The 19,160-nt window shown below is 46.9% G+C and overlaps 1 protein-coding gene across 1 annotated transcript in view; it reads left to right on the forward strand.

Moving 5' to 3' along the window:
* Positions 1 to 7,442: 7,442 nt before the first annotated feature.
* The window catches only part of RHBDL2 (rhomboid like 2), a gene marked incomplete at its 3' end in the record, with an annotated part of 56,187 nt that continues 44,469 nt past the window's right edge, over positions 7,443 to 19,160 (forward strand). The window contains exon 1 of the mRNA XM_082657743.1: positions 7,443 to 7,526. The remainder of the gene's footprint in view (positions 7,527 to 19,160) is intronic.

Consider the following 19,160-nt stretch of genomic DNA (forward strand, 5'->3'; position numbering starts at 1 on the left):
GACTTTTTAAAAAAATTGTGAGTCATGCTGAAACTTTGTGGGAAAATGTTTGAGGCTTGGATTTAATGATATTCTTCAAGAAGAAGTTTGGGTTTGCTTCTGCCAGATATCTGTCTGTCCTACCAATCCAGAAACACTTTAAATTTTCATCTTGGAGTGTTTTGGGTCACACAGCTAAAGTGAGTATGTCCCTAGGTAAATATATATGAGTGGAGGTATGGGATAGAGAATTCTTGGGATAGAGAATTCTCAGGAGAGAGAGTTTTTTGTTTGTTTATTTTTTACTTTACGCTGATCCAAGTTAAGATAGACCTGCATCCCCACCACTCCCCGTTTTTGGTTTTTGTTTTTAGTTTACCCACTGCCCACGAGGATATTAGTGGTTAGGGGATTGGAGAGGCTCAGCCTTATCCTCTGATTTTACTTTCTGCTCTCCTTAGACTCAGGCTTCCTTACCTCCATAACCCATGAAAACACAGATGCTGGATCACTAGGAATCTATATATGCCACTGGGGCAAATACGATTCTCACAATTGCTTACTCCTGTTTTCTCTTAGGGATTCCTCACATCCAGTCAAGGTCAGTCATGCATTAAAAAATATTTCTTTACATCTTGTCTAGTTTTTGTTTGTTTGTTTATTTTTGTTTTGTTTTGTTTTAAAGTTCTGCTCGATTGGGTTTTCTGTGAATGGTATGTCTTTTTTCATAAACAAATATCTTTTTAACAACTTATTTTTCCTTTAGGCATAGAATGCTAAAAACCATAAGGAAGGGACTTCCCTGGCCGTTCAGTGGTTAAGACTTCGCCTTCTAATGCAGAGGGTGCGGGTTTGATCCCTGGTCTGGGAGCTAAGATCCCACCACATGACTCGTGGCCAAAACACCAAAATGTAAAACAGAAGCAATATTGTAACAAATTCAATAAAGACTTTAAAAATGGTCCACCTCAAGACAAAAACACAAAACAAAACCATAAGGAAAGCTAATTTATTGGGAGGCTTATGTTTGCAGTTCATCTGACACATTGAGGAAAGAACTCAGCATTTGGGGAACATGCTCCACGCAATCTGGAAGAATACAATGAGTAACTTGTTGCAGCCTACTTTTTTTTGTTTGTTTGTTTATTTTTGTTTGTTTGCGGTACACTGGCCTCTCACTGTCGTGGCCTCTCCCGTTGTGGAGCACAGGCTCCGGACGCGCAGGCTCAGCGGCCACAGCTCACGGGCCCAGCCGCTCCGCGGCATGTGGGATCTTCCCGGACCGGGGCACGAACCCGCGTCCCCTGCATCGGCAGGTGGACTCTCAACCACTGCGCCACCAGGGAAGCCTGTGTTGCAGCCTACTTTAAATTGCTTCCTGTTAGAGCTGACACACTAGGGCCTCAGAGCTGTCCAGGTGGTCACTCTGCATACCTCTAGTGACTCTCCTGTACTTTTACCACTCACTATGGATCAGACAAGTAGCTTGGTGGCCAGAAGCCACAGAGACATGTCCTGACACCTGCTAGTGGCTGAGGGAGCCTTCACCTGGAAAAGGTGGGAACCTCATTTATGTTGCCCAGTTTGAAAGTTCAACAAACATTCATTGTTTCATACTTTGTGTCAAATTCGGGGCATTATTGCATGGATACAAAGATGAAACAGTGAAGGTTACTGTTCTTGAAGAACTCATAATCTCAGGGCATGCCCTTTAGCAGGGAAAGAGAAAGACACACACTCAGGTACTTTAAATACATTGTGGTAGGTGTTATGATGTGTGTGAGATAACAGAACATATGTATTGGTCTCTGCACCCAGTTGCTGGCACAGAGCTGCTAAAACCCTTGTAATTTCCTAAGTGGTAAGAGCATCTTTCTTTCTAATGGGGTGACTCTGAGTGGGCTCCTGGATGGGGGCTGGTCACCAGAAGGACTAAGCCATGATTAGAAGCTTGGAATTTTCAGCCCTACCTCCCCACCCCCACTTCTCTAGTAAGGGTAGAGGGATTGGAAATGGAGTTGATAATTGATCATGCCTACATAAGTAAGCCTCTTTAAAATGCCAATAGCACGGTGTTCTGAGAGCTTTCAGGTTGGTGAATACATCCGTGTACTGGGAGAGTATGCACCCTAACTCCATGGAGGCAGAAGCTCCTGCTGATGGGACCCTCCCAGACCTCGTCTTATATGTCCTCACCTGCCTGTTCATCTGTATCCTTTATCATATTTTTTAACAAACTGGTAAATATAAGTGTTTCCCTGAGTTCTGTGATCCACTCTAGCAAATTAATCAAACCCTAGTAGGGGAACGTGGGAACCTCCAATTTGTAACCAAGTGGATAGAAGTTGTGGGTAAAAATGTAAAATGGATGGCTAGTGGGAAGCTGCTGCATAGCACAGGGAGATCAGCTTGAAGCTTTGTGACCACCTAGAGGGGTGGGATAGGGAGGGTGGGAGGGAGACGCAAGAGGGAGGGGATACGGGGATATATGTATACATATAGCTGATTCACTTTGTTGTACAGCAGAAACTAACACAACAATGTAAAGCAATTATCCAATAAATATATATTAAAAAAAAGTTGTGGGTAACCTGGGGACCCACTACTTGGGACTGGCTGATATCTGAAGTGGGGATAGTCTCGTGGGACTGAGCCCTTCACCTGTGAGATCTGACACTCTCTTCAGGGCGATAGTGTCAGAACTGAGTTAAATTGTAGGACACCCAGCTGGTGTCACAGAAAATTGCTTGGTGGTCACACATTTGATGACCAGAAGTGTCAGGAGAGAAGTGTTCTGTATGAGCAGAAAAGGAGACACACAGGGGGAAAGACTGGAATTTTCTACATACACTGTGGCAAGCTCAGAGTTCCAAGAAAATATTTCTTTACCCCGCATCTCCACACAAGGAGCTCTCTGCAGCTCCCAGGTTAACTTCTTTTAGTTACAGCTATAAGAAGAGACAGAGTAGAGTCTCTCTTCCCCTATGGCCAATTTTTAGGAAAAGGAAACGAACTGGCCCAGCCTGAGTCAAATGTCCTCCTTCTGTGGTCCAGTCACTGAGACCAATGCTGGGCATGGATTACATATATGACCACCAAAGTCTGGAGGGATGGTGTGGGGAGGAGCTGGGTGTGGTGAGCTGGAAAGATACTTGGCCCTTGTCTTCCTGTAGCACCCAAACCCGAATCAGTCCTACCACCCTACTATGTTCCTTGCCAGAGCAGCTAATAGCTGTAGGAGGGGGGAAAAAAGCCACACAAACAGTTGTAGAAATTTCAAATGCAAAATCTAAATGAGAAAAGATACTTTTTTTTTTTTTTTTTGCTGTGAGGCTTGTGGGATCTTAGTTGCCTGTTCAGGGATCAAACCCAGGCCCCTGAAGAGGAAGCACAGAGTCCTAACCACTGTACCGCAAGGGAATTCCCAGGGAAAAGATATTCTAGGTCTCACGATGTTGGTTGGGTGAGGAGGGATGGTGCTAGGTGTGGTGCTTTACAAAGAAGGCTGGTTCACTGACCCCAGAGGGCCATGGTCTTTATATACAATGGAATGCTACTCAGCCATAAAAAATAATGAAGTAATGCCATTTGCAGCAACATGACCTACAGATTATCAACTAAGTGTGGTAAGTCAGAAAGAGAAAGACAGGACTTCCCTGGTGGTGCAGTGGTTAAGAATCCGCCTGCCAATGCAGGGGACACGGGTTCGAGCCCTGGTCTGGGAAGATTCCCACATGCTGCAGAGCAACTAAGCCCATGCACCACAACTACTGAGCCTGTGCTCTAGAGCCTGCGAGCCACAACTACTGAGGCCGCATGTCACAACTACTGAAACCTGCGTGCCTAGAGCCCGTGCTCTGCAACAAGAGAAGCCATTGCAATGAGAATCCCGTTCACCTCAACAAAGAGTAGCCCCTGCTCGCTGCAACTAGAGAAAGTCTGCGCACAGCAACAAAGACCCAACACAGCCAAAAATAAAAATAAATAAATAAATTTGTAAAAAAAAGAAAGAAAAAGACAAATACCATATGATATCACTTATATGTGGAATCTAAAATATGACACAAATGAACTTATTTACAAAACAGAAACAGACCCACAGACATAGAGAACAGACTTGCAGTTGTCAAGGGAGAGGGTGGTGGGGGAGGAATGGGATTGGGAGTTTGGGATTAGCAGATGCAAAGTATTTTATATAGGATGGATAAACAACAAGGTCCTACTGTATAGCACAGGGAAATATATTCAATATCCTGTGATAAACCATAATGGAAAAGAATATGTAAAAGTATAGATGTATAACCGAATCAGTTTGCTGTACAACAGAAATTAACACAGCATTGTAAGTCAACTATACTTCAATAAAATAAATTTTTAAAAGTGGGGGTACGACCCTGGCGCTCACCACAGTCCAAGGTCAGGCTCTGAATTTTTCAAGCTTGGATACATGACCTTGTCAATATTTCAGAACTGAAGTGATTTGTAGGTACTGATCCACATGAATGAGATCGTAAGCAACCAGTGTACAAACCCTGAATGAGAATTTATTAATTTACAAAATGTATTTAAGGGTATATCAGCCCTCCCCAGATCTGTTTTTCAAATACTTTTTGGAACCCCAACTCAATGCCGAACCCTGTGCTGGCTGCTGGGGACACAGAGATACATTAGATACAGGCTTTGCTCTCTGAGAGCTCCCTAACTTACGTGTGGGTTGGGTGTGGGCAGACACCTTTGCTCTCTGAAATCACACAGGTTGGGAAGCCAAATCAGAATCAGGAAGCAGCTTGTTGAGGGTGAAGGAAGAACAAGGGGGGTTGGTTGGAGGGTTGGACTGTTCAGTGAGTGATGTCTTTGGCAGCCTGGGTCCTGCTTTACTTGGTGGGGAGAACTGGGTACTGGAGTTGACCAGGCACAGCCACTGTCCCTGTGCAGTTCTGTGACCCAGCGCTGCCACTGTTGGCCTCAGACGCTCTTTGCACTTTTATGGCTTCCCTCGGTCCTTTTGAGCAGGACCTTCTTTCTATAGACAGTTCCCATCTTATGGGAAAACTCCCTCCAGTCCTGGGAGCCTATGGTGTTGGTGGCATTCCCCATGAGTCTTGTCCATTTCGCAATGATCTTAATGTCCTATCACTCAGGGCAGTATCTGCTTTCCCTGGTTTCTCACTCCCTGAGGGCCCCTCACTCTTGCCTCTTTGTTAATCTGTGTTATTCTGATTGGGTTCTCACCACCCCCTCTGTGAGCCTCTACATTACTTTGGTCATGTTTCCCTCGTCCTAACCGTTTTTTCAAACATTTGACAATTTCCTTCAATCTTTGATTGAACTTCTTTCCCTCTAACTCCGAACGGGTGACCTTGCCACCTACTTTAGTTAGAAAATAGGGATGGGGTGCAACTCCCTTAAGCTCCTGAAAAAAGGCTCTAGTGCTTTGGGGCATCTCCAAGTGACACCCCTCCCCCTTTCAGCCTACTTGCTCTGTTCCTTCCAGTTCTCATCTGCTTTTATGGTCTTCCTGCACAATCCCTATAGTGGAGAGGATGCCTGGTGCTATAGACTGAATTGTGTTCCCTCTCCCTCCACTTCATGTGTTGAAGCCCTAAGTCCCCCGTGTGATGGTGTTTGACATGCAGCCTCTGGGGGGTAATTAGGTTATGAGAGTGGAGCCCTCATGATGGGATTAGAGCCCTTCTAGGAAGAGACAACAGAGAGCTTGCTTCCTCTCTCTGCTTTCCACCATGTGAGGATATGGCGAGAAGGTGGCCATCTGCAAACCAGGAAGAGGGCTCTCACCAGACACTGATCTGCCAGCACCTTGGTCTTGGTCTTCCCAGCATCCAGAACTGTGAAAAATGAATGTTTGTTGTTTAAGCCACCCAGTCTATAGTATTTTGTTATAGAAGCTCGAACTGACTCAAACCCTTGGTTCTCACTACTGGCCGTTCCTCTTTCTTTCCCCTGCTCCATGCTTTGCATGTCCCTTGGTGTTTCCCAGAGTTCTGTCCTAGATTTCCTTTTCTCCTTTCTCTGGTTTCTCTCCCTGAGTGATCTCACCCAATCCCAGGGCTTCAGTTGCTATTTCTGTGCAACTCCTAAATATCTTTTTTCCAGCTGTTTGCTTCCCCTCTGTGAGATACTAGAAAATACATATATTGGTCTCTGTCCCCGGTTCCTGGCACAGAACTCCTAAAACTCTTGTAATTTCCTAAGTGATAAGAGCGCTGCAAGCATCTTTTTGTTGTAATATTTGGTCTTTGACTCTGTCCCTGACACAGGGCTCTTAAAACCCTTGTAAACTCCTAAGTCCAGATAAGAGCACAAGGAGCATCTTTTGTTGTAACAAGGCCACTCTGTGTGGGCTCCTGCATGGGGCTGGTCACTAGGAAAACCAAGCCAGTATTAGAACATTGGAATTTTCAACCCGGCTCCCTCCACTCCTTTAGAGAGGATAGAGGGGCTGGAAATGGAGTTAATAATCGATCGTGCCTACCTGAGGAAGCCTCCATAAAATCCGAATATCAGGGGGTCCGGGGATCTTCCAGGTTGGTAAACACATCCACCTAGCGACAGGGTGGTACATCCCAACTCCACGGGGACAGAAACTCCTGTGCTTGGGACCCTCCCAGACCTCGCCCTATATATCTCAGGAAGGGAACACGAGAACCTCTGATTTGTAGCTAAATTGGACAGAAGTTGTGGGTGAGCTGGGGACCTACTTCTTGCAATTGGCTTCTGAAGTGGAGGGCAGTCTGAGCCCTTCATCTGTGGGATCTGACACTCTCTTCAGGTAGGTCATGTCAGAACTGAGATAAATTGTAGGACACCCAGCTGCTGTCGCAGAATTGTTTGGTGTGGGGAAAACCCACACATCTGGTGTCAGAAGTGTTGTGTGGTAGTCGTATGTGAGTAACGGAGAAACGCAGGAGGGAAGACTGTTTTTTTTCTCCTTAGTTGCCCTTCCACCCTCCATTCTCTCTACCCGGCTCTGCCTTGCTCTGTGTCTTGGGACGCTGACCCCTGTGGATGGCATCAATAAGCTCTCTTGCCCTCCGGCTTCTTGTCGAGTTGAGCCAGTGAGAAGAATTAGGAAATAGGAATGCGGGGAAAAGAAAGAAGCCCTCCTGCTGAGCTCTTTCCCCAGAGAACTAAGAACGCCGGGCAGGAGACCCAGGAGGGTAGGACTTGGAAGAGGATTGGGTTCAGGGCCTCGGCCAACGAGAAAGAGCTAAGGGGCGGTCACAGGCTCTCTGGCTCAGACCCAGGCAGGCGGAGCGAGAGGACTCATTCATCCAGGGCCAGCCCAGGGCTGAGACTGCCGAGCTGGCTGGACCGGCCCAGGCCGTCTCAGGGCTGGGAGGGGATTTCCTCGGGCTCACTCCCCCGGGGGCTGGGCCGGAGGGAACCTGTGCGGAGGATTTTAATTTGGGGAGGGACCTAGGAGTGCCTGGCAGGGCGGGAACTTCAGGGCAGCTAAGGCAGTCCCTTGTCCTGGAACACGGGGGGAGCAGTCTGTCCTGCCTGGAACGGCCCTTGGCCTCCCCGAGGTAAGCTGCGAGAGCTGGTAGCTGGTGGACCGGGTCCCTCTGTCTGGCGGGTGGGGGGAGAGCCCGAGGCCCAGAGCCAAACGTGGGGTGCTCCCTTGGCAGCCTCCTTCCGCAGTAGCCTCCATGAGTGGCCGCTTGGGATCCTGCTACTTTCATTTTAAAAGTTGGCAGCATGGGGCTTCCCTGGTGGCGGAGTGGTTGAGAGTCCGCCTGCCGATGCAGCGGACACGGGTTCGTGCCCCGGTCCGGGAGGATCCCACATGCCGCGGAGCGGCTGGGCCCGTGAGCCATGGCCGCTGAGCCTGCGCTTCCGGAGCCTGTGCTCCGCAACGGGAGAGGCCACAGCAGTGAGAGGCCCGCGTACCGCAAAAAAAAAAAAAAAAAAAAGTTGGCAGCGTGTTGGTCCAGCAGTCAGGGGGCTGGCTCTGACTCATCCCCCTCCCCCATGGCCGGAGGGCCAGGTAATGCCATTGCCCCTCCCAGCGCTGGTCAATCACTGGCCTTCTTTCTCTTCCTTCATCCCATTCTCCTCAGTGACTTGCCTCCCAGTTTTTTCCTCCCTCCAGCTGAGCCAGATCCTAGTCCTGTGCTGCCCGACCTCTGCCCCAGAGACCACAGCCAGGGGAGACATCTCTGGCTTCTTCCTGCACAGCAAGTCTCCAAGGTTATTTGTTTCCTCCTTTCTGGTACAGGTGTCTGAGCGATTCTGTTCACTCGTTCATCTGTTACTATTCATTTGTTTATTCATCGTTCTTTGAGCAAGTGGCTGGATTCTCTCTGGTGTGTAAGGCTGGGGTTGGGTAGGGGTGGGGTTAGTTTGAGGTGGGACACACAATTTCCGCTCTTCCTGGGAATAAGAAAACTGAAATTTATTTCACAAATGTGTAGTGATCATTTATAATCTGGTGGCCAGCGTGGCAGAGTGGAAGCTATTTTGGAGTCATAGACACACTTGGATTTATATCCCACCTCTTCCTGAGCCTCAGTTTCCGTATCTCTAAATAGTATTGTTATGAAGATGACATGAGACAGACATGTCAAGCACCAAGCCGAGTGCCAGGCACACAGTGGGGCCTCAAGAAACAGCTCTACTCTTTCCTTCTTCTTTGGCCCCCTGCCTGCCATGCCCCTCCCTAACTGCCACCTTCTCTATCTTGTAAAGATGTGTCGACACCCATGGCCTTGAAGGCACTTGGGCAGACCTGGAAACACTGAGCTGGGAGTGAAGGAGGTGGTGAAGGGAGGGGCTGAATAGGGAAAGCACCTCCTGCGGGGTTTGAGGTAAGAACACCGACCAGGGCTGGAACCTCTAGTTGGAAGGAAAGGAAGGCTCTCCTGCTGTGTTTCTGAATTTGCATACTCACACCGAGCCAAAGATAGGAACTACCAGTTCCTAAAACCAACTCTGCCTGGCCTCAAGTAACAGGCTTTTAAATGCGTAATCTCGTTGAATCATAACCCTGTTACATTATTAACAGCCCCATTTTACAGAGGAGTAAATGGAGATACAAACAGACGAAGGGATTTGCCTAAGGTCACATGGCTAATAAGTAGTGCAACCAGAATTCAAATCTGGCTCAGACTCCAGACTCCATGGGCTTTGTTTAACTCCTTGCTGTCCTTCAAGCTTCCGTGTACCAGAAAGAACAAAAGGGCATCAGCATTCCCCCAACTTCCTAGACACTGGCTTCTCACTTCCTCTACATCTCCTGCTCTGGGCTGCTTCATCCAAGTGGGAAAGAGCACACTCCTTCCCTGATTCGTTTATTAATTCACTCATTCATATTTCATTCATTTAGTCAAGTGCTCTGTTAGTCCCAAGAGGGCAGGGGCCATGTCTGTGTTCACAGTTTATAACAAGCACCCTATGTGTCCCTGATAGAGAAATGGTCAATGAATCCTTTGTGAGTAAATGAATTCAACAAACGTTAATTGATGCATTCTGTGGGCTCCATAATGGGGATTCAAAGATGAAGAATCCCTATTAAGAATCTATCTTCAGGGCTTTCACAGCCTTGTGGAGGAGACAGTGATAATGCAAAGAAGACAACCGTAACTTAGACAGGAGCAGAGGTTGCTGAGGGGACAAGGAGGGGCATTTAATTTTACCATGTCTGCTTTGTTCGCTACTGCATTCAGTGCCTAGCACCACCACGGCATGCGCATGGTAGATGCTTAATAAGGCTTTGCAGAGGAGGTTTAGGACAGTCTTGGAGAGAGCGTTAGGACTTTGCCAGAACAAATTAGAGAGAGAAGATATTCTAGCAGAGGGAGATGCTCCTGAAAAGGCCTAGTGGAGGGTGGGAGCTGGAATTGCAAGGGGCTTAGTAAGGCTGAAACTAGTGGTTACCAGTGGGGAGGGGGAGGGGGAGGGGGAGGGGAAGGGCAAGATAGGGGTAGGAGATTGAGAGGTTCAGGCTACTCTGAAAATAAGCTGCAAGGATATATTGTATAGCACAGGGAATATAGCCAATATTTTATAATAACTTTAAATGGATATAATCTATAAAAATTTTGAATCACTATGTTGTACACCTGAAACTAACATAATATTGTAAGTCAGCTATACCTGAATAAAAAATTAATTAATTAAAGGCAACAAGAAAAAAAATGAAGGTGGATTCTCTCATAGACAGAAAATTATTCTGGTTTGACTCACTGGCTTGACAGTGAGGACTGGTTTTGACAATTGGATTGTATGGTAGACATTTTCCATAAACTGAACAGGCTAATTCTGTAGCTCCAAGGCTTGGATGAAGGTATATCTAAAGCATGTCTCTAATAAAGACTATGCCAGAAAATTCTGTCTTGGAACCAATTTTAATTTGTGAGAAATAATTTTAGTTGTTGACTTAAAAATGTATGAGAGTAACATAGCTTGTCCAAAATTCTTATGGGGATTCATGAGCAAAAAACATGAAGACTACACGTGTATGGCATAAATAACATCACCGGGCCAGGCACATCATGGTGGGGATCCTGATCAGGTGAGGTGAGTGGCTTGCCTGGAGGTAAGCGGGGGTGGGGTGGGGTGGGGGGCAGAAGTGGAGCAAGAACCAGGGTTTTCTGAGTGCGGTAATTGTAGTGCTCTTTCTATGACCCCAAACTTCCTCCTTCCTTCCTTCTTCCACTTACTTGATGGTTTATTCAGCAAACACTTAGTAAGCACCTTTAGATGGAGTGAAAAAAAGAAACATTTCCTACCTTCCTGGAGCTTACAGACAACAAATAAACAAACCAGATATTTTTAGATAGTGGTAAGTACTAGAAGTGAGTTAGCAGGGGGATATGATAGCGAATGTGGGGTGGGCGGAGGTTGGCCTGCCACTTCAGAGAGGCCCGAAAAGGAGCTAGCCTTGAGGCAGGAGAGAGCTTGGTGTGTGCCTGAGACAGGAAGACGCCCCATGGCTGCAGCACAGAGATGTTGGGGGAGTGGTAGAAGGCTACAAAGAAGACAGGAGCTAGGTCACGCAGCATTTATCAGCCATAGTAAGGATCCTGTATTTATCTTGAAGACAATGGGAAACAGCTGAAGGATTTTTTTTTTTTTTTTCTCGGTACGCGGGCCTCTCACTGTTGCGGCCTCTCCCGTTGCGGAGCACAGGCTCCGGACGCGCAGGCTCAGCGGCCATGGCTCACGGGCCCAGCCGCTCCGTGGCATGTAGGATCTTCCCGGACTGGGGCACGAACCCGCGTCCCCTGCATCGGCAGGCGGACTCTCAACCACTGCGCCACCAGGGAAGCCCCCACTGAAGGATTTTTAAGCAGAGAGTTGATGTACTCTGATTTATGGTTTGGTTTTGTTTTGGAAGGGGGGCAGGAGCAGAGATGGAGACTAACTGGGAGGCTCTTGCAGGTGAGACACCTGCAGTCTACTCTGCTGAGGGGTATGAAGATGAACAGTGTTAACGGGAAGGCAGAATGGTCTGGGATGTCATGTCGTCTTCTAGTTCTCCTGAGGAGTGCTGGTAGCTATTGCTGTATAACAAATCACCATGAAACGTAGCAGCTTCCAACAACAACCATTTGATTTTGTCATGATTCTGTGGGTCTGGAATTTGAGTTCAGCTGAGCAGTTCTGCTGCATGTGGTGTCAGCTGGGGTCATTCCCTTGGCGGCTGAGCTGGGCTGGAAGGTCCAAGAAGGCTTCACTCATAGGTCTGGCACCTTGGTGCTCTTCTATGTGGCCTCTCTCTCCATGTGAGTAGCTTGGGCTTCCTCAAGCATGGTGGCCTCAGTGTAGGTTGACCTTCTTATATGGTGTCAGGCTTCAAAGAGGGAGTATTCTAAGAAGAACAAAAGTGGGACTGCAGATCTCTTTAGGCCTGGCCTTGGGAGGGACCCAGCACTACCTCTGCTGTGCAATATCAGTCAAAACCAGTCACAGGACTGGCCCAGATTCAAAGTGGGGAAACAAACCCACCTTTGAGTGGAGGAATGGCAAGTAATATGCTCCATCTCTAATCTGCCACACTGGGCTTCTGGAAACTGAATAACCACAACTACCCTGATGATGTTGACCCACTTTTAAGTCTAAACCACAGTTTAGTAGTCTCGCCCTCTTACCTGCGGTTTTGCTTTCCCCTGGTTTCACTTATCTGAGGTAACCTTGGTTTGAAAATATTAAATGGAAAATTCCAGAAATGAACAATTCAAAAGTTTTAAATTGTGCATTGTTCTGAATAGCTTGATGAAATCTCGAGCTGTCCTGCTCCATCTGGCCCAGGACGTGAATCATCTCTTTGTCCAGTGTCTCCTGCCTGTTCACCTAGTAGCAGTCTCGGTTATCAGTTGAGGTATCGCAGTGCTTATGCTGAAGTCACCCTTATTTACTTAATAATGGCCCCAAAGCGCAAGAGTAGTAATGCTGACAATTTGGATATGCCACAGAGAAGCCATAAAGTGCTTCCCTTAAGTGAAAAGGTGAAAGTTCTCGACTTAATGAGGAAAGAAAAATGGGGACTTCCTTGGCAGTCCAGTGGTTAGGACTCTGTGCTTCCATTGCAGGGGCACGAGTTCGATCCCTGGTAGGGGAGCTAAGGTCCCACAAGCTGCGTGGAGTGGCCAAAAAAGTAAATAAGGAAAGAAAAAAAATCATATGCTGAGGTTGCTAACATCTATGGTAAAAATGAATCTTCTGTCTGTGAAATTGTGAAGAAGGAAAAAGAACTTCGTGCTAGTTTTGCTGTCTCACCTCAAACCGCAAAAGTTATGGCCACAGAGCATGAAAAGGGCTTAATTAAGATGGAAAAGGCATTAAACTTGTACAATAAGGTATTTGGAGAGAGACTGCATTCACATAACTTTTATTAGAGTATATTGTTTTAATTATTCTATTTTATTATTAGTTATTATTGTTAATGTCTAATTTATAAATTAAACTTTATCATAGGTATGTACCTATAGGAAAAAAAACATTGTATGTCTAGGATTTGGTGCTATCCGCAGTTTCAGGCATCCACTGAGGGTCTTGGAATGTATCTCTGTGGATAAGGGGGGACTACTGTATACTGTGTTGGAACAATTTACAGTCTTTATTCCCCACTGGATAGGGAGGGCCTGGGGAACAGGAAGTGGTTTTGTTTTTGTTTTTTTCTTTGTGTTTCCAGAGCCTAACCTATACAAGGCATTCAGGGTATGTTGTCCGATGAAGTCACACATCACATAAGATTCATTGGTTATCAAACCATAGTGTATATGAGAATCCCTTGGGAAGCTGTTAAAGAGACAGGCAGATTCCTGGGCAAGACCCCAGCCCAGAATCCAAATCTCTAGGGCAGGGGGTTTGAGTCTTGGCTTCACATTAAAAACTCCCAGTGCCCAGGCCCTAGCTCCAGAGGCCCTAATTCCACTAATCGGGGTGAGCTCAGATATCAACACTGTTTTACAGTCTCCTCAGACAGTTCTGATGTGTATCCAGGGTTAAGAACTACTGCCCTAGGATTAGAACCAGCCATCTTCACCTGACTTCTCCAGATGATTCTGAGGTAGATGGTGACCAGCTGTCCTTGGTGTGCCCAGGATTATCCTGATTTTAGCACCCTAAGTCCATATCCCAAGAAATCCCTAGTCCTGTGCAGATCAGCACAGTTGGTCATTATCAGTGGACCGTTGTAGATGAGGCAGTGAAAGCCTTTTTGAAAAATACCTGGAAATATCTAATGAAAGCAATGATTCTGCCTCCTTACTTAAGGCACTGAAATAGTATCATAATGTTATCAAACAGAGCCAACTCCTTGAATTAAGGAGGGTTGTTGCAGAGCACTGCGCTCTGGTGGGCTAGGACATTAACCTAGTTAAATAGTGTGTCTGTCTTTGGGAATTCTTCCAGACTCTATTCCTTAGTGTACATGAGGCAGCTTTGAAAGCCTGACCACAATCAATAAGGATGATGTGTTGAGGATAGTATGAGATACAAGATGAAGTTTTTGTCTCTACACCAGTACATGTTATTATTACTATTATTCATATTATAATAGAGTACACAAATATATGTAATATCTTAAATAGCTCTGTGGGGTGGCAGTGGGGTATAGTAGAGCAGATCAGGATCTAGCCTCAGAAGAATGGGATTTTGCTCTGGCTTTGCTATGACTAGGTGTGCAATCATGGGTTCCTCTTTTTGCTTTAGTCGTTCATCTGTAAAATGGGAATAAAATGGCGTCTTCTTCACAAGGCAGCTGGGAGGCTTCATCAAAATAACATGAGTGGGGGCTTCCGTGGTGGCGCAGTGGTTGGGCGTCCGCCTGCCGATGCAGGGGACGCGTGTTCGTGCCCCGGTCCGGGAGGATCCCACATGCCGCGGAGTGGCTAGGCCCGTGAGCCATGGCCGCTGAGCCTGTGCGTCCGGAGCCTGTGCTCCGCAACGGGAGAGGCCACAACAGTGAGAGGCCCGCGTACAGAAAAAAACCAAAAACAAACAGACAAAAAAACATGAGTGGGACTTCCCTGGCGGTCCAGTGGTTAAGACTTCACTTTCCAACGCAGGAGGTACGGGTTCGATCCCTGGTCAGAGAGCTAGGATCCCACATGCCTCGTGGCCAAAAAAACCAAAACATAAAACAGAAGCAATATTGTAACAAATTCGATAAAGACTTTAAAAATGGTCCATATCAAAAAGAAAAATCTTAAAAAACAAACAAACAAACAAGTGATGGGAATTCCCTGGCAGTCCAGTGGTTAGGACTCAGCACTTTCACTGCCGTAGGCCCAAGTTCCATCCCTGGTCGGGGAACTAAGATCCCGCAAGCTGCATGGTATGGCCGAAAATTAAAAAAACAAACAAAAAACAAACCAACCAACAAACAAATCCCCATAAGTGAAAGTGGTTCTGTGGGTTGGGAAGGGGAGGTATCGTGATTGTCTTTGAATGGGAGAGGCACAAAGAAGTTATTCCACTGAGAGGCCTTGTACGTGACCAAGGTCCTGGTGCCCTGCTGCGCGCAGCCGCAGCCACAGCTGTTGGACTGCCTACCTCAGCTGCCCTCACAATTGAGGGCAAGTGTGCTTTGCTTCAGGAAGAAGGAAAACTTCTGGAAAAGGTGGTTTGTGAAGGCATTTTTTTTCTTTTTTTGTTTTAAAATCCTTTGCCTATTTGTTTCAAGTGTATCCTCAGAGATGTAGCAAAAAGAAAACAACCACAACCACAAACCTATAAGTTTGAAAAGCTGGTTCTTAATTTCTGGAGCTAAAAAAGCACTTTTTCAGGCTATAACCACAGAGCGATTGCTGCAGGCCTCTGGGATGGGGCATAATAATGGTTTGCAGTGTGATGAAGGAGGCTGTTAGTTTCTGTGGTCCCTAGGCCAAAGTGGCCTCTCCAATTTCCAGGTTGCCTAGCAACACCACCAAAAGTCTCCCCATTAGGCCCAGCTGGGCAGCAATTGGGTACACCCAGCCTAGTCTGTCGCCCAGCCTCCTGGGCACCCTGGCCACATCAAGGCTGGACTTGTCCTCTGCAAGGGCCTTCCTGGTACCGATGAGTGGGTGGCCAGCTGTTTAAAAAAAACACAATTCAGATGTTTGAACCCTACTTGTTTGAATGCAGCTGGGAAACAGCACAAGTGAATGATCAAAAGCGTCTTCTGCCAAAGAGGAGTTGTCCTAAGATTGGTGCCCTTGGCAGCGCTCTCCTGGGTGAGGTGAAGAAGGGAAGTTGAGCCTAACTTAGTCCTCGGGTTCTCAGAGAATCAAATCCTTTTCCTTTCCTGGACGCCTGTCTCCATCTTGATTCCCTGTGGCAGGAATGGGAGTGGTGGGGATTCCCAGCCCTGCCTGCCAGTTCTTCTGTAGCTCCCATCTGGGAACTCTCAGCGTCTAGTCTGGGCCTGTTTGGGGAGATGGAAGAAGAAGAGGGAGGTTAGGGAAGAGGGAAGGATGGGATGAAAATAATCAAAATAAATGTGCACACTTCTTGAACACTTGTTACCTAGAGATCACAGGGCAGAGCAACACACGGGGTCTTTGGAGTCAAGACACCTTCAAAGGCTCCTGTCCTAGCCTTCTCCTCACTAGCTGTATGACCTTGAGCAAGTTACTCTGGAAGCCTGAGTTTCCTTATCCATAAAATGGGGATGTTATTATCCCACCTTACAAGGTTGTTGTAAGCAGCAATGAAGAGAGTGCTCGTAAAGTGTTTAGCATAGAACCTGGCACACAGTAGGTGCTCACTATTATGGCAACTCTTTCATTTGATTCTTACAATAATTCTGTAAGATATTGAGCAAAGTAGAACTCGGGTCTTCACAGTGCCAAGCACAAGGACTGGTGCTCCTCAAAGACAGGTGACAGTCCCTTTTTTAACCCCTACGGCATGGTGGCTCTGCAGGTCTCCTCTGACAACTCAGGGATGGCAGAATGATGATGGCGGAGGGGGGGGCATGTGCAGAGGAAAAGTGTGAGGGAAAGTACTTTTCAGTTTAAAGTAACACAAAACTCTTAGTTAACGTGGTGTACGTGGAATTCCTCTCTCCTTCCCTTCTTCCTTCCAGTATTCTTTTAAATAAACTTCAAATTTTGTAACAATTTTAGATTTACATAAAAGTTGCAGAGAGTTTGTTTCCCTTTTACTCAGATACTTTTCTGAACACCTGTGCACCAGGAACTTTCTGGGCATGAGGAATACAGCAATAAAACTGTGTCTACCTTCCAAAGATCACAGAGATTGTGAGATGGAGTGGACCTTGGAGAGCCTTGTCTGTGGTTCTCAAAGGTGCTGAGGCCTCCCCTTCACTGGTATAAGTGTCAGAAATTTACTAAATCTATTAAATTAGTTTCTTCAGGACTGGGGCCCAGGAATCTGTATAAAAGCAAATATTGAAAAACAAATGCCTGAGGGGATTCCAAGGCATAGCCAGTGTGGGGAACCGCTGGTCTAGTCCAGAGTGTTCCCTGTGCAGGTGAGAGGACTGTGGCTCAGAGTTGGGAAGGGACTTGCTCCAGGTCACACAGCCAGGAAGTGGCAGAGTGAGACTGAAAAACAGATCCCCTAGTTCTGTGTCTCCCAGACACAGAACAAGAAATGAGTTTAGCTTGCAACAGGAAGACCCCAGATAGAGTTTAGAAGAGTTCCTTGGCTCTTCAGGTGTAGTAGTTAGGGTCTTGGTTGCAAGGGATTCTGATTCTGATTCTGACCAGTAAATGAATTTTATTGAATGCCCATTGGGTAGTAAAATTAAAAAAATCTATTTCGCTCATCGTACTCACACTTCTGGCACCAAATGTGTGGGTTTTCCACACCATGCAATTCTGACACTGGCTACCCCACAGATTAAGGGCTCAGTCCCATAAGACTGCTCCCTACTTCAGATGCCAACTGCAAGCCTGGGCTTCCAATGCTTCCGACCAAATGGCTATAAATTGGGGGTTTCTGTGACCTCCCCCCGCTTGTGTTCTATAATTTGCCAGAATAGCTCACAGAACTCAGGAGAGGGCATTACCTACTATTATCAGTTTAGTAGAAAGATTACAACGCAGGAGCAGCCAAATGGAAGAGGGGCGTAGGGCAAGGGGAAGGGATGCAAAGCTTCCGCACCCTCTCTGGGTGCAGCACCTTGATCTGTCCTCCAACCTGGAAGCTCTCCAAACCCATTTGTTTAGGATTTTTATGGAGGTTCCATCACATAGGGATGATTGATTAAATTATTGACCACTGGTCATTAAACTCAATCTCGAGCCCTTTTCCCTATCCCACAAGTGGGGACTGAAAGTTCCAACCCTCTAATCACATGGTTGTTTCCTCTGGTAACCAGGTCCCACCCTCTAAGAATCACTTCATTAGCATAAACTCAGGTACAGTTGAAAAAAACTTACTATGAATAACAAAAGATACTCCTCTCACCTCTATCACTCAGGAAATTCCAAGGGTTTTAGATCGGTGCCTGGAACCGGGGATGAAGACCGAATATGTATTTCTTAGTATATCATAATATCATGGTAGATTACAAAATCACTGGAAGGAAGCAAAGTTTGGGAAATAAGCAGAAACACACGGAGACCAGGCACCTACAAGTACACCAAAATCACAGAGCCAGGTAGGCAAAGACAGCCCCCTTGTCGCTGCTGCATGCTCTTCACTTCAGCCTACATCAAAGACCCAGATGGCATTGGATTCTGGGTGCCACACTGACTCCAATGGCAAGGCTGGATGGACACCAGATACCGCTGCCACCGCTTTAACGTACACTGCTGTAAGAATCTTCCCCATCCCCAGCTCCAGTCCCCCAAATTCTAAGCAAATGCAGCTGATTGTTCAAGCCTAGGTCACATACCTGAGCTCTAGCCACCTAAGGACCTGGAAAAGTGAGTACTGAGCATTTTTAGCTTTTGTACTGGGAAGTGGTCCCTGCTGCCCACCCAGATTCATGAGATGAGGAATTCGCCGAGAAAAACCGACAAATGACCATTACATGTGTTATCAAAAGAATACAGTGGAAGCGTTATAGAACCAAACCTGGGTTGACTCGCCTATATGCTAAAGTCAATCTACTGACACCAGGTTTTGGTGAAGGAAAGTGCAGTGTTTACTGCAGGGCACCAAGCAAGGAGTCCAGGGCAGCAAGTGCTCAAAACACCTGAATTCCCCGATGAGTTTCAGCAAAGCATTTTTATTTTATTTTTTATTTTTTTGCGGTACGCGGGCCTCTCACTGTTGTGGCCTCTCCCGTTGCGGAGCACAGGCTCCGGACGCACAGGCTCAGCGGCCATGGCTCACGGGCCCAGCCGCTCCGCGGCATGTGGGATCTTCCCAGACCGGGGCACGAACTCGTGCATCGGCAGGCGGTCTCCCAACCACTGCGCCACCAGGGAAGCCCAGCAAAGCATTTTTTAAAGGCAAGGTGAGGGAGGCGTGACCCAAGGTATGTGATCAGCTGGTCTACAATTCTCTGATGGTGAGGTAACAGGGTGGTATCACAGGAGTTAACATTATCAATCCTTAGGCTCCAGTAGGCCTGGGGACTACGTGGTCACGATCATCAGGTAGTTAACGTCTTCCATTTGGTGGGTGGTTTAGCATCTGCAAAACAACTCAGGAAATGTGCATCAGATACTATTATCTAGGTACTTCAGAGAGGAGCTAAAGCAGAGGATATGAGGGAGAGGTCTGTCCCGGGAAGGCCCCATAGCCCATAGGGT

This window comes from Grampus griseus (genome assembly GCF_964374135.1).
Source record: "Grampus griseus genome assembly, chromosome: 1".
Lineage (NCBI taxonomy): Eukaryota > Metazoa > Chordata > Mammalia > Artiodactyla > Delphinidae > Grampus > Grampus griseus.